This window comes from Coturnix japonica, chromosome 23 (assembly GCF_054131305.1).
Source record: "Coturnix japonica strain WE chromosome 23, WE-NBRP24, whole genome shotgun sequence".
Taxonomy (NCBI): Eukaryota; Metazoa; Chordata; class Aves; order Galliformes; family Phasianidae; genus Coturnix; species Coturnix japonica.
The window spans coordinates 8730335-8746695 of NC_140685.1; the positions used below are offsets into that span (position 1 = coordinate 8730335).

The 16361-nt window shown below is 39.2% G+C and overlaps 1 protein-coding gene across 2 annotated transcripts in view; it reads right to left on the reverse strand.

Annotated features, from left to right (window-relative positions):
* The window catches only part of ANKFN1 (ankyrin repeat and fibronectin type III domain containing 1), an 86060-nt gene that overhangs the window by 54696 nt on the left and 15003 nt on the right, over positions 1–16361 (reverse strand). For both annotated transcript variants that reach the window (XM_085523144.1, XM_032448272.2), the window contains exon 2: positions 351–474. The gene's annotated coding sequence lies outside the window, so the exon portion shown is untranslated. The remainder of the gene's footprint in view (positions 1–350; positions 475–16361) is intronic.

The following is a 16361-nucleotide window of genomic DNA, read 5'->3' on the forward strand; positions in this document are numbered from 1 at the left end:
ACTAAGGCTCCATTTTCAAGTCATCTGTGTGCCCCACTCCAATGTGAGCACACTGTCCTCACGTCACCCATCAGGCGCGTTTTTGGATTTCACACTGTGTGGACTGAAGTAAAAATTCTGTGCTGAAAGATGCTAGACCTGATGATGTGTCATTGTGACAACTAATATGGTTACAGCATATCCCAGACTAAAAGTTCAGAAACAGGTAAAAGAATTAACTTCAGATCTTGGGAAAGCAAAAGCTAAGATACCATTCTTCAGTTTACATGTTCTTAAATATGTTCATTAAACAATTTTTTATTTGAACTAATAATTAAGAATTTATACATTAAAAATGAAACTTGACTCACCAGCTGTTCAAGGCAAAATGTGATTAAGTTGGTGGTAACTGTCCACTGTCTTCATTGAATGAATCACATTGGCTTTGCTGTCTGGTTCGGCCTCTGGGCAGAATGAGGAAACCTCTTCCTTACGCTGTATGAACGATCAGAAATAAAAAGATTATTAATAGCAATTACTAAAATCCAAATTGACCGATAAGATCTCAGTCTAAAACAGTATTTAAAGCAAATAGCGTTGTATCAACAGTCATACTACATTTGGTGCCTTGACTCTATGCTGTTTACCTCTGCAGCTATAAGAAGAATGATGAACACCTAAAGCTTTTGCTTCTGTAGTCAAAGATGCCATGAATTCTCCATGCTTTTGGCTTGTTGAATTCCTTAAAACTGATCAGCAGCAAAGCATGCAAGTACAACAGTAATTAGTGCCAGAGTAAACAAAGCTGCAGTTGTCATTAAGTTGTCACAAAATATGATCAAAAAGGCATTAACACAGCCAATGGAAAGCAGTTAGCTTTATGTTCAGTCAATAAAAGGAGAAAAAAGAATCCCAGTTCTACACTCTGTCCAGTAATGCATGTTGCATGTGATGTATTGTTTCTTCTTTCTTCAGGCAGGCTACCACTACAGCTGTCTGCAATCATAGCAACAAAAGCAGCAACCACATCTATAGCTATGAGACATCTGCCCAAGCAGGTTATGTTTAAAAATGATTTCTAGATGAATAAGAAAAACATATTTTACTGATGCCTTCATTTCAGCTAAAAGATATCTGGTAATGTTAATACCTGCTTTAATATCTTCCAAAATAGGAGAACAGCAGTATTTCAAAATATGCATTTATTTATTACTTCTTTTACTAAAGGGCAAATAGGATTAACACTGGAACCCATCGACATCCACAATGCAGAATAAGGAATAACCATGTGCAGGCACAGAAATCTAGTCATAATGTAAATGATGAACAAAGCTAAACAACAGCTCATGAAATCATTAGTCTTTCTGAACAGTGCACTGGGCTCAAATAATAGGAACGTTACTGTTTAACATTTGGCATGAGAAAAAAAATGAGACACTCATTTCTGGGTCTGTCATAGCAAATAATTGTTTATATCTATAGGGGGGAAGGGGAAGGAGTTGGTGGGGATTTTTTTGATTACTATTAGTTACTTTTTCAAATTGCTTTTAAAGAGGTACCAGGGCTACTGTTACATAACAAAACATCAGTGATGCTTTATTCAGATGTGATGCTTTATTCTGGACAATGTTGGAAGCATTCTCCCACACCTTCAAACCTCAGTTAGAGGTTCTGAACTTCATTCCAAATCACATCCTTTTGCAGAAATAACTGAAGATAAAACCTAGCCCTAGGCCTGGCATCGATCTGTCATGAGACTTGAACTTGCTTATATACCTTTTATTCTATGCTATAATATACTTCCTATTCTATACTTTAAAAATTAGCGTGGGTATGCTCCAACCCTCTTTTTTATTTATTTTTTTTTATTTTTTTATTTTTTCTTTAGGGACGTATTTTCTCTGTATATATTTTCTCCTTCTTAGTAGGTGTATGTAAATGTGCATGCATGCACTTCAAAGACTTCTGACATAAACATCAAATTCAAATACCTGAATGCTTTGTTGCAGCTGAGACTTACAAAGCACACTGAAGTCACACATCATGCAGCATTTCTTTTCTGTGCTGTGGAGATCCCAAGCTGTACGTGTGCAGGATTCCCTCTCTACCCTGCTGCTGCAGAGGATCGTTACTCAGCAGGCTGCAGACAGCTGGCTGAGCTCACTGCTTGCCCACACGAGAAAGACTGGAAATCTTTTGAAAACCACCGAATACCTCCTTAACACTGGGATTCTATAAGGAAAAAAGCCCTGCTGAAAATCTGAAATTTATGAGCTTTAAGTAAAATTACTTCAACTCAAGCATAAAAATTCTGTTTTCAACGCTGTCCTGAGCATGGATGCTTCTTCTGTGGCAAAGCCTGTGATGAAGTTTTTGGTCCCTACAGACCAATTTATAGAATATTCTCATGAGGGAATTCTCACTTTCCAGCAGTTTTTGGTACAAAAAGCTAAAATTATTTTACTAGAAGGACTATGAATATTCTTGAAGCCTTTATAGCAATCTCTCACTGTATACCAATACTCCTCCCCTTCTCTCCTGTGCTTTATACTTCCAGCTTTCTGGAAAGCAGACCTTTTGCAATCGCCTTTTCTACTTTTAAGGCTCTTATTACTTCTCTACTGCTACTCAAATGCTGTTTAGTAGAACAGTATTTTTTTAACAAAAAAACCCCATGCTTTCTTGTCCTAGGTAGGTCTTTAAAAGACAATTAGTTTGTTTATACCAAGTAAACATTACCACTAATCTTCTTGTCATAGAGATTTAAGCTCACTCAAACTGTTCAAAGGACAAAAGGCAAAAAACACTCAGTAAGGTAAGAGAGGTGATCATAAGCCTACCAAATGATGGCGATGATTGTGTGCAAGTCCAGTACACACCTACACTTCATTCTGGGAATGGAAAAGACTCAAAGACTTACAGAAAACAAAATGCTGTGCTTGTGACAAAGCACACACAAGCAGACCTGACTGTCTGATATTGTACAGAAACCTGCGTGATCACAACCCCTCTGTGAGATGACTCATATATCAGCCAGTTATTATTCCACTTATCTATATTCCATAAGTAAATACTGAATATTTACAGCCAAGCAGAAAAGTTTGCTTATTGTACTAAAACTACTTCTTTGAGCAACCTGTTGTGACCAACTTCCATTCTGTGTTTAATCTCCTGAAGCTCACCTACCTGTAGCACACAGCAGGAGCTGATTCCAGAAGCTGTTATTATTATTGCATCACAAAGTCTGTATATTATTACAGAGATGTGAGCTCAGAAATATGTTTCATGTAAATCAGCCAGTTTGGGTGGCCTCTTAACTGACACGTTTACCAAAATATTAACTCTGGATTAATCTCAGAGATTAATCTCTCAATAGATATTTTTAGCAGCAGTACGTTTTATTGACCATTAATTCCATTTAGCGAGTTGTTCGTTTCTTCTTGGTCCAGGTGACACTTTGGAATGAGGGAGGGTGTTTTCCCGTGGAAGATGATAAACCCGCAGCCAGTTGTGTACCAAGGCTCGGGGCGGCTGGGAGGCGCTCCTTTGCATGGCGTCAATCAATAGGTGGCAGCATTCACCCAGTTCTTCCGACGCCTGATGTGGTCCAAGCAGCCACTCACTGCTATCGCATTGTCCCGAGCAAACACTGCCCAGCGTTACGCTGCAGGCGGTATTTCAGCAGGAAGCACATCCTCCCTGCACAGCAAGTAACATCCCTCCCTTCTTGTCACTCTATGCTTCTGCTCCAGGTCCCCACGGAGCTGCTGAGAGCAGATCCAGCAACCGTGTGGGAAGTTTGGAGCTAAAAAACACACTCAAACATTTAGAATGTTAAAGGTTTACTTCCCAGTCACTCAGTGGAAAAACTGTCATCATCTTTAAAGACAAAGCTGGGTTTTAGGATGTAAACAACCCTCACTCATCAGTGCTGGTTCCTGAACACCTCCATATGGGGTCAGGCAGTAGAGCTGGGCAGGCCGGCTGCCTGGTGAGGGGATCGTCACCTCCGGATCATCACCTCCATCCCTCCCACCCCATGCAGCAGAGCCAGGTCTGCTCTGCCTGGCATCTGTCTGCTCTCTCCTGTCAGAGATCTGTGACAAGGAAGGTGGTTGAGGTGCTCCTGAAATTAAATGCTGAGGATATCTGTGCCCGTCCTCCATGCAACCAAAGGAATACAGTGGGAAGGATAACCTCCCATCCTCCAAACAGGCCAATAAACGCATCTTGCTCTGCTTCTTCACTTATTCTTCAAACTTTCATGTATATATAAACTACTGTAGTAAATTCCAGCTCTGGTTTTGGCAATTTCTGCCTCCCTGGCTCCATGTTTACCTATCATCTTTCACACTTACTCTTTTGCCAATTTGTTAATTCTCTGTCCTATTCCCTGGTTTCTTGTGTTTCCTCAAGGACATTGATCTGAGTCTTACTTTTTCACTAGTTTCTTTAGCCAACGTTCTTGATCCAAATCCATAGCAAATAACCCATCATCCACGGAGACACAGAAGTATTCAGTATATTCATAAAGAAGACAAATATTTCCCAGTTCATCAGTCACAGATGTGATCAAACTCAAGAAATTCTGAAATTGTGAGTGAAGAAAAAATAATTGTGTTTGGACTAACCTTAGAAAATTTCCCAATGAAATAATTTTCCCCCAGCGTTCTGAAATGTTTGAGACACCCATGATGTAAGCGACTGAAAGCAGCGGAGCTTGGCAGCCCAAGCTCCTCCAGGCTTCCTGCCTCTGCCGTGGTTCCTGATCTAGAGCCCTTGCAACCCAACCTGGATTTCAGCTCTGTTGCAGGGCTGCTCCTGGCAAATCCAACAGGATGAGCCCTGCAGACTCCAGCTTCTACAGGAAGGGCTGTGGAGGCCAGGAGTCCTCCAGCTTTGGGGCAGCCAACATGGCAGCAGCACCTTGGAGACGAGGACCAGGATTGCTTGTTTTTCAGATGAATTAGAAGGAAACCAGAACCATTTGGTCAGAATTCTTCAAAGATGCCATACTGTTGGTTTTTTTCTGGTCTCTTTAACTGGAAAATTTCTGAAACACTTCAATCATTGCTGCAGTAGAACAGAATGAGGCCTGAAGTTTTCGAGCTACGAAACATTTAAGTCAGCCATGATCATTCAGGTGTACATTAAGATAAACAAAGATACATCAGCATTAAGAGTCCATCAGATCCTTAGAGATGTTCCTGCTTGAGACTAGGACTCAGAGAGCTGCTGTTGCCTGAAGTGATCCACACACATATAAGAGCTGCTTTCTCACATGGCTTAAGGGAGCTGCTGTCCTATTGCAAAACCAGTACAGATCAGAGCGCCTTTTGCTGATGGTTCCTGTGACTGTTCTCCATATTAGGAAAAGACTAAAATTCAGTCTTCAGAAAGCTTATAAAAGTACACGCAGGCCATTAGATGTAGCTGAAGATACTGCTGTTCTTTGGAAATAAATTACCCAGCTGAATATCACAGAAATAATGAAGATGTCAGCAACAACAGCGCAACTGATGCTTTGTCAGTCTCCAGTTGATTATGCTATCTAGTCAGACACTACATAAAGAGATAATTTATGCCATGTATTGTTTGGCCATGACTACTCCCAGCTGCACTGCATTTAATTCAAGTTATAGCAGAACACTTTACAAACAGAAATTAACAAGCTTTTCATAGCCAGCAATTTCTAGATTAGGAATGGATAAAGAAGAAGTAGGATTTACCAGAGCTGAACAGAGGCAGACACACGTGATGCCTGTGGATTTTTTTCCCCAGCTATGCAAAGTCTCTCCTGCCAAAGACCAGAACAAGTTCAGGGCTGTGATGCTGTCACTGGAGAGACCAAAAGGTACTTAAAATATACAGACAGGTTTCCTTGTAACTTTCACATGATTACAATGATTAACAATTTAATCATTAACATGCACCTTCAGAATAAGCTCCTTTTCTCCAAATCTTGATGTATAAGTGCATTTATTATGAAGCTAAACGTTGTGTCTGACACACACTATAGAAGTGTAATTATTTGCCATGCTGAGCAAAGAAGCAGCTTTGATAACAGAACAGCCTCCTACTATTCTGTGAACCCCAAACGCTGTTTATTACCCCAAATGGATCAAGAGCAGCCTGTTTGTCCTGATGAGAGCCCAGATCTGTTTACAACAATAAAGTACCATTTCAGAAAAGCCTTTGATGCTGAGGATGAGGAGAAGGCACAGCAGGACTGTTCTCAAAGCTGAACATTTACCTAAGGAGAACAATCATTCTAGGTTGTGACAGAGACAGACTATTCTAGGTAACAGTCCACAATAGGAACCTACTGCTCTGTACTGTCAAACAAAGAACCACAAGCAGATCTGCCTCACTGGGCCAGCTTTTGTGAATACCCCCATGGGTCATCTCTGCAACTGAAACTTTGTACTCACTGGCTGTGATAGTTTTGCACAGGCCAGAATTCATACCGCAATCATTTGGTCTGATGTGACTGTTCATTTACATTTTAGCTAGAATGAAAATAACTCTGGAGTTCCAAACCAGCGTCTCATAGGAGCAATACAAAAACCCAAACAGAATAGAAATGATTGCTGTGAAGCAGCTCCAAGCTTCCCAGCGCAATTCTATTTCACATTGAGTTGAAATGAACATTTAAAACATTCATTTTTTTGCCGAGCATTTATGCTAGCTTTCAAATCACAAAGATTTAAGGCTTACTACAGAGGCAATTTTCATGCACATAAATGAGTATTTGTTAAACATTTTCTAGAATTTACAGAGACAAGGACATGCTATTATGTTTACCTCCATGGGGTACAAAGCACGGCAAAATGAGTGACAAAGCTCACAAGACGTGACTGTTCTTTCCTGAAGTCCAGCAGTTCAGTAAAAGTAAAATACAAATACAGGAAACACAACCAAATCTTTGCTGTATAGAATTTAGGAGATCTGTAACATATTATGCCAGATATCATCAATTTTTTATTGCAGTGGTGGCTTTTGGAATATGTAGCAGTTAGAATAGCAGTTCATGAAAATATCCTCTCATCGCTTAAGTCCTAAAACCGACCAGTCTGTTTCCTTTCAGTTATTTATGTCAGCCTCTCAATAAGCAATACATATTATTACTAGTCCTCACTTCGTTCCCACATGAATCAAACCTCTACTATCACAAACCAGAACAGAAGCGATCATTGCTCTCCAGTGACCACACACTATTAGGATGCATTGGATTCACAGCTTCCCATTCCATCCCTCCATCTTCTTCCCATCCTAGTGAATGCACGCATCAAGAACAAATGGGAGAAATGAATCTGAAATAAAACCCTACTTTTCACCTTCTGTGGCAGGTTGCAGCAAGCCATTACTCTATTTTCGAGTGGTTCAAACAAAAATCTGATTCAGCCCATAAGATTATTGGGTTTATTGTCCATATTCTCCTTCATCCTACAATGAGAAAGAACAATGTGGGGGCAGAAAAGCACTCTTCCCTGATGACTCTCACAAGTGCAGGGATACATTCCATGTAACAGAGCCAGCACAGCCTGCCCCAAGCTCCACTCTGAGCCAATACAGCCCCCCACTGGGTTTCAGTTCAAAGTACTTTCATTCTTTAACTTGTATTAAAATGTGATGCCCCAGAGTATAGGGACATAGTTTTGGAAAGCCTTTGTGATACCAAGCTCACTTATCCTACAGATTTACAGCACTAGGAATGTTCTAGTGAGCTACATGCTCACTAACATCCCAGATATGTGGAGAAAGTAGAAAAGAACGTTAGAAATTGATTTCAGAAAGTGTAGAAAAAACAACAATCTACTATAAATAGCTGCCTTTTTATTATAAGTGAAGTACTTATAAAAGTACATCACCATCCAGATATTGCTTTAGTTAGCGTTGTCACAGGAGACAGATGGGGAGAATAATTCACCGTTGTGTTAAAGGACTGAATATTGATTTGAAAACAAGAACTTGTGATCCAATGAAACAACATTCTCTGCAGCCAGAAGTGCTAATCTGACTTCATCTGAATAGAGTTAATAAATATTTGCAAAAGCAGGCAGCTTAGCTGGCTTAATTATGAAAACACTTGCTTTTCACCTTTAGGAATTCATTTCCTCCAGGGTCAGAGTATGGTGGTCTTACAGCTATCACACAAACTTCTATACAATTTGGAATGATTAATGAACCTCTGTTCAGAAAAATTATGAGGTGTTACAAGGAGAAATTAACCGAATGCACACAATGTGAACACTCTCAGTGAGTACCTTTTCTCTGTATTATTTTTATAAAACCAGGAACATGTTATCTATGAAATGCACATACGCCAATCAAGGATACAAGAGGCAAACAAACCTGCACAGAGGTGATCTCTCATACAGCAATACCTCTCCTACAGGCACATGCCCAAGTCCAAATGAAATATTAAACAGCAGACGAGAACTCTGCAGTTCATACAATGTAGATGTTTAGAAAGACTGCAGCTGAAAATACTCAGCTGTATCTCTGAAGATGGGATTCTGGCCCCATACCTGCACTATTCACATTTACAGATAGGCTCTGATGAAGCAGACTCTATGCAACAGCCAGTGCTCAGGAGGAACTCAGGAGCTTGTGTTCTAATGCTCTGGATGAGTATGAACTATTTGAGTGTCTGTGAAGTAAAACTACATGCATACATTTTTGAATTAAGGATCAACTCAGAACAGACTGAAAAAATATCCACTATTGGTACAAAGGATGAATGTGTCTCTTCTGAAGAGAACTGTGCTGAAAAACAAAAGGCAGAACTGATTATTTTGGCTGCATTAAACAAGAATCATGTAAGAGTCTCCCTTAGAACTGCTAACATGGATTGTGTTACTGTGCACTGCTCAGTGCAAATAAAGTGGATTTTCTTGAAAGAAATATTGAACTCCAAGAACAAAACTCAGGCTGATAAGAGCTACTTCAGCCTTGAATCATAGATAATAGGCAATCATGGAAAGTAAAAAAAATATAAAATCACTATTATGTATTTTTAAAAGCAGCATTCTCGATTGAAATAATCCCTCTTACAATATGCATTGGAGAATTTGCCCACGCTTTAATGCTTTCTTTAGTATTAGCACAGTCTTCTGTCCTGGGTGGAATTACTGCGGTGGTTCCAGTGTTATAGTAGTGGGGGAAAAACAGGTATAAACTTCACAGTACCAGCCCACAAAAAGACTGCCTCATTTTTCCTCTATTTACATTTAAGAAGAGAAATTCTAGTATAAGAAAGTAATAGAAAAAAAGCCTTATGTTTTTACAGACTTCCAAATAGTTCTAATATGGATTCAAAAAATAACGTAGTCATGTAGTTATGCAGCATTAAAACCAGAACTTCTGATAATTTTTCCAACTGGTTACTTCTACTTGGAATCACTTACACAGCCCTCATGAAAAATGAGTTGAAACTTTAAAGTGAGATGAATCTCCTCTAAGTGAAGTTCCCCAGCTCAAAGCAATACTCCCCTCACTCCAAAATGGAGGTGCAAGCTTTCCATTTTTGACTCAGCTGTTAAGACAGTTGACAGCAGACACACTGCTCTTAATCTACTTGAGCAGCACAGAGCTACTGATGTTTTGTATTGTCAATCAGCTGTTCAAATGTAGAAGAAAGCTGCTTCTAAGTTCAGATAGTATTGTGTACATGGTGCCTATATTAGACAACAGTACAAATTAAATGCCTTTTGTGTACCAGAAATATATTTGAAACAAAGATAAACACAAATAAGTGATCACAAATACACAATACACTAGTTTGCATTGCAGTGGTGAGTTTCCAACTTGCACTGAAAGGTAAGGTTTTGAGAATGCAGTCTCCACAGCAGGGACTTGTTTGATTTCTTTCATCCAAAGATGCGTCTGAGCTGTATTTCCAAGCAAGCAAAAGAAAAACAACTTATTGTTGATATTGAATGCACCTTTCCTTTCCTTAAGAATCAATGCAGAAAATAAGTGATCTTTACATCCATACATGGCTCTCCTGTTCAGAAGAAGAGGAGACAATCTCAGTAAGTACGAGAAAGCTATCCACAATTTGCTCAAGTATTTATTGAAAGTCCCAGTACGCGCATGTCTGAATCATTCGGGGCAAAAACGTTAGAAAGAAGTGAGCAAAGACGTATCAGCACAGCTTTGTGATGCTGTCTGGAAAAAGAAAGCAAGATGCACGGAACTTCTAATAGTTCTAATTGTACAGTATGTAGTAAACAGCTGAAGAAAATAGTACACCCTACCTGTTGACGTATTTTCTTTTGACAAATAAATAGGAATTTGCTTTTCCTGAAGCCAAAGTAGATCTATTCAGCCTGAGAAAACTAACCAGCATTGGTATATCACTTTGGGAAAAAGGCTTCAGTGTTTATAAAAAGTGACAAGGGTCCAGTGATGCCCCTGGTCAGCTCTTATTGGTGATAACAGTGAAGGCGCCATTAGACCACTCTACACAAAGAGCATCTCGAAGGAAAAAGAGAAGCTCGGAGTACTATGCAACATTTACAGGAGTTTGAACTAGAGAAAAACACTGCTGAAATTTTTACACTATTCAGATACGAGGAACAAAGATCTACATATGCTACACAGTGATCCAGAAGCATAAACCTTTTATTTCTCTTCTTGGGAAATCCTATGGGAGGCGAATAAATTTATAAGACAGAGCAACTCATCCCATATACTTTGAGAAAGCTTTCTTTTATCCCAATAATGGGCAAATGAAATGTATGTGTTTAGAAAAGGTTTTCCTGCCACTAACTGTTGCATTTTAAGCCACTCAGTTGTTTATCTATCAGGTTCAGCAGGGAAAGCTGTCATTTGGAAGAATAAAATAAACAGAAATCAGTTAAATTTGTCACTTTCCTTGTTCATTCTCCCACACCAGCCCTAACGCAGGAGTGGTTATTCTCGCCTCCCTTCAGATCATTCTCTAAGCCCTCTCATCAGGATTTCAAAGTTAGATGACCAAATGCGCGGAGAGGCACCTAATTTCTCACAGGCACTTCTGAAAGCTCCTGCCTAGGTCTGCAGCAAACACTTTTCTTTCTCTCCCCCTGCCCCCGTCCCTTTTCTGGCCTTTGATCTTTAGAAAGCACAAATGCCATTACAGTGAATAAAGTCATAGCCCACAGAGTCAATCCCCTGCTATTTACCTCCTTCCTCCCTGCCCCCCTGCACAGCCAAGGCTCAGGCACTACCAAACCCGCTCAGCCAGGCTTAGATACAGCAGCAGGTATCATCAGTGCTGTGACAAACGAGAATCTGTGTCAGGGGAGACTGTTTAAACAAACAGTTGGATGCTTGGAAACACAGACAGAAGACCCAAGATCTTGCTCTTTTTTTCTTTTTCTTTCTCCCTCCGCCTTCAAAACAGAAGATTAAGTTTGCTGTGAACATGAGCTGATGAAAAGAATTCAAATAGTGCTTTGAATAGTGCCACTGGGAGCGTCACAGGAGAATTACAAATTGCTGCTGGAGACACCAGTCTCCCTTTACAGAAAGTTAACATAAAAGTACACATATCTTCTTTCTATAAGGTACTAACTTGTAAATTAACCTTTAATGGAGTATAAATGATGTCCTGAAAGAACTGCTTATGCAGCTATATTTATGATCTAGAAAATTGCAAATATTTACAAGATTATAGGTGTTAATGGTCTGTCAAAAATGTTTGTATATTGTACATACATTAAACCTTAGTTTAAGACCACCCTGCTATAAAGACCACCCCATTTCTTGTCCCATATAGAATTTCACTTTGATTCCATATTATTCCATTCCTTATAATGGGGCTCAGCCCTAGCACACAAACAGCTCCAGACAAGCTGCTTCTCTTCCATAGGATCCACCCATTTCACTCTCCGCTCCCAGAACCTCTGTGCAGTGCTATCTGCTTAACAACATTATTGTTATTGGTCACATTCAGTGAGAGATCCAAAGAATGTTCCAGGCTGCTCCTGCGCTCATGACACAGGCCAAAAGCAAAGCACAGCTGGAGGGAACGCTCAGTAAAGGCATAAGAGAAGTGAACAGTACTTCACTGCAACACAAGCACACCACAGCCTTCAACACCTACACTACAGCTTCCCCAGTCTGATACAAGCCAGCCACACTTCCCAATGAATCTTCTCTAGTATCAGTGTATCCTCCTCTATATCTTCTGTTCAAACAGAGGTCATCAATAACAAAAAAAATAAAAATCACCCAAGCAGACAAACCAAACCCCACTGCCTGGCCTCTCTTAAGACCTCTGTTTCCAAGGACTTCTGCTGCTGTCTACACAGCAGGTGTACCCAGCATGGCCTTTCATCTTGCTGGTAGAGCAAGCCCCTTTCCCTGACCCAGCACTCCTCCAGTAGCTCCTACTCCCCACCACTCTCTCCCAGCTAAGCTGCTTGTTGTTCTTTCATCTCACCACCTGGGTGCAGCTAATTAATCACATCTGGACTACACACCCAGCTCCTAAAATACAATATTCTCTCCCCGCGGCTCAGTAAAATTCAAACTTCTCATTTTCTACATTAAGTTTTTAGGTCTGAGCTTGCCTTTTTCACTATTTAAATTAAAAATACTTAAAATTTTTGTTTGCTATTCAAACTGAGAGACCAAATCATCCCCTTGTCTATTGCAGTTTCTTTTCTTGACATGTGAGTACCTTTCTGGGTCAGAAATCTGCTACGAGTCAGAATTGTGAATGGAAATTTCTCTTTCTGCAAACATTTTCTAATGAAGCAGTTGGGATTGCTCAGTTGTGGACGTGAAGTTTGCAATTTGAAAAAGGAAAAACATTTTTTTAACTGTGTGTAACTTAAACCGCCTTCTTACTCAAAATTTGTTACGTTTTCAAATGCTTTCTTAAGCAACATCAGTATACTCAGCCATAAAGACAGCTGGGGAAAAATAAATAGTTTAGGAACAAATGCTTGGGGTTCTGCCCAGGTTTTATTACAACAGATTATTTTCTTTTGTAATGTGTCATTTGCTGTGTGTTACCTTGCTCAATGACCGAAACCAGTTCTTCTTTAGGGTAAGAAAGTCAAAGGGAAACGTGAAAAACTGTCCTGACTGACCTCATGCACGCTTTTATTGATATCAAATTGCTCATATTTTTTTACCTTGCCATTTTCATTTTTATTCCTGCTGGTTCAGATCTTCAGCTGATGTAAATTGGCGTAGGTCTAATGGTTTCAATGAAGCTACGCTAGCTAGAAGTCTGGCATTCATTATTGGGGATTTTCTGCTATCCAGTGAGATAGTGTAAAAGCATTTCCCCTCCCAACCTGGATACAGCACAATCTGAAAGGTAACTGCAGAGATGTGTCTTGAGTGGATTGCTATTAGGAAAAAAACAACTTCTAAGATTGCACACATCTTCGAATTATCAAATTGTTTTTATGCTGCAATTCATATTTACATTTTCTATTTCTATTTTAAGTCTTCTTCTAAGATTAGTAAGAGGGGCTTTTCATACAAGTCCCTAGATAAACTTCAGAAATTAATTTCTTTGTATGCCTGTGGGTTATCTTCCTCTTCTGGAGCATTCACTAAGTAAATCAAAAGTCCAATGAGACCATTTCTTGCACACACTGTACAGGCCATTCAGCTTCTAATATATATATATACATTTTTATATATGACTGTAGCATACATAGGCCTATATATAAGTCAATATTTATAACTCTGATTGTAGAACAAATGAAACCTCCACACAATCCTGTGTCCAGACCAATGAATTCTGAGGCCTCTAATGTTTCTTTCCAAGGTCAGACAGAACTCCAGGACTGTCCTCAGCAGATATCTGAGACCACTCTTCATTTTCTCTGATCATCAGAGCAATGTGCAATAAATTTCTAAGAACATATCTGTGCTTCTTGCTGCCAATGCTCCTACTGGAAGATTCCTTTCTAGCTGATAGCTGCAAACATCCTGATTTACCATATGCATTTATTTGTGGCTTGTTAATACTATTTTGATTTTGTTCCAGTCTTCTTGTTTGGAAGCTCCAAATTTGGTTCTTCCCTCTTGATACTTACACAGGGATCAATCACCAACTTTGAATGAGTTATTAGATGATTTCAACAGTAGTTAAATGTCTTTGTGAATCTGAGCCTTCAAGTTCCTGCATTTAGGTTTTTCCCTTTGTAAAAGAAGAATAAACTGTTTTTCGTTTTCTCTTTGTCCATGTTCAGACTGTAAATTCTTTAGGGTAAGAACCGTGTTAATAAATGTTGGTTTAGTGCCTACCACTATGGGTATTTGCTCTCAGTGGGGTACTTCTATACCACTACTACTAATAGTGCTACAAAAAAGGGTAAATGGGACTGACAGTAAAAATACAGCTCATCGACTAAAGGTGCATGAAAAGAATTTTGTCCTGTAGGACATCAAAGTTCCTAAAAATTCGTATGTCAAGTATTACCATCTGAACTAAATTAGTTTTGTAGAACTAAAATTTCATGGCAAATAAAAATAGTATATCATCTTAATAAAAGCATCATGTGCAAAGGGAAAATAAAAGCAAGAAAGATATAATTTTATAGTACTTGCACAGTTCTTCTTACTCTGAACTGAAATTCAAAACTACCAAAAGAAGCAGCCATCAGCAGCCACATAATCAATCTGCTGCAAAGCTGGTGCTGGTCTCCAACTCATTTGATACAAAGGACAGTGGAGACAATAGGAAAGTTTGCTGAAGTGTAGTAAATAACTCCAATGCTTTGAATTGCAAAGGGTAAGCAGCCTACCAAAAGTATTTATCAAAGTCAGATTTGAGGAAAGAAACATCACCAAACAGAGCAGTGCAAGCCAGATGCTTGGAGATTAAATGGGGTCAAAAATGCAACCCTAATTTTCATAACATCCTCATAAAAATTCACAGGAAACTGCTTTCTGAACCTGTTATAGAAGATATTTTTTGAAAGCTAAAGTGGAGTTGCCAAGTGAGATTCTACCAAATAAGATTGGAATTACAGAGGAAAGGAAAAATAGCCCGTTCATTAAATAAAACTAACAGCATAAAAACCAACACAGAACAATGGCTAAAAGTAGCTGACAGTTATGTCTAGACTTGTGAGACCAGATTTACATCTCTCAATTTGCACTTGTATTGAAGGTTCAGATCAGAGTCAGATCTTTAACCCCTTCAGTGAAGGAACTGGAATTATTGCATACAAGGGAACCAACATACTTGACATTTGTGAACTCTCCAGGCTTACCCCTAAAAATAAAAGGCTTTTCTAATATTTGCAGCTCCTTTCAACTCTGTGTCACTCTCTATATTACTGCGCACCATCTGCTGAGCAAACTGAAATCACATAATTGAAAATCAGCATCATGGAGATTCAAATAGTTGGTTTTGGTGTTACTTTGAGAAGTTACTAACTTGCTGTATAACTAATAATAGGAGATGACTTTATTCTTATTTTCTCACTGAGTGACTGTAGCTCAAAATACAAAAATGTGGTAACTTGAATTTTATTATTTATATTATAAAGTTATAATTATCTAGTGGTGCACAAAATTTGATTTCCAAGTGAATTTCTAGAGGTAGAAGCATTAGTGGGATCCTAACAGGAAATATAGCTGGGACAGGAATTGCACTACAGATAACACGAATGATCACAGATTTGTGCACTCTGGTAAATCATAACTGAGTAAACAAAGAGGGGTGTAATAAACACCACCCTGACGGCCACCTGACATTTTCATTTCTCACTACCAGTTCATGTGCCAGCAGGGCCAGGGCACTGCCCAAAGCAAGGACAGCCATTCCATTTCCCAGTTTTGATACTGCAAAACAGTGCAGCCAAGAGAAATGAAAATTTAACAGATCGGTTGACAATTTTCTTACAGATTCTTCCCTTTCATTTCTACCATTCCAATTTACCTCCTGCTGACTTGCAAAAGATAATGGTATAATTAATTTGCTTTGGTGGACAGTGAAAGAATATGGAATGCAAATATAAGAACCATAGTTCTGGCATATTTTGGCTGATAGTTTAATCTGTAATTATTATCTGCCAACTGCTTGCACAAAAGTGTTATTTTTAATGCAAATGAATTCTTGGAAGAGCAGAAAGTGAAGTTTTAAGCAATAAATATAAAATAACTACACCCAAATCATCAAATGGCTTAGGTTGGAAGAGAAAGCCATTCACTGCTCTGTGTTTTGCCACACCAGCTGTTTGTGGTTGCAACTGTATCAGCTAAACATACAACGTAGCCTTCCTGGATTCTTGTAATAATTCTAGATTGGAGTATTTGCTCAAGTGCTATGCAACACCCACAGGGCCAGCTCAGCACCTTGAAAACATTATGCCAGACCTGCTGCATTGGGTACAATTGTGCATGTGACAAACAGAGCA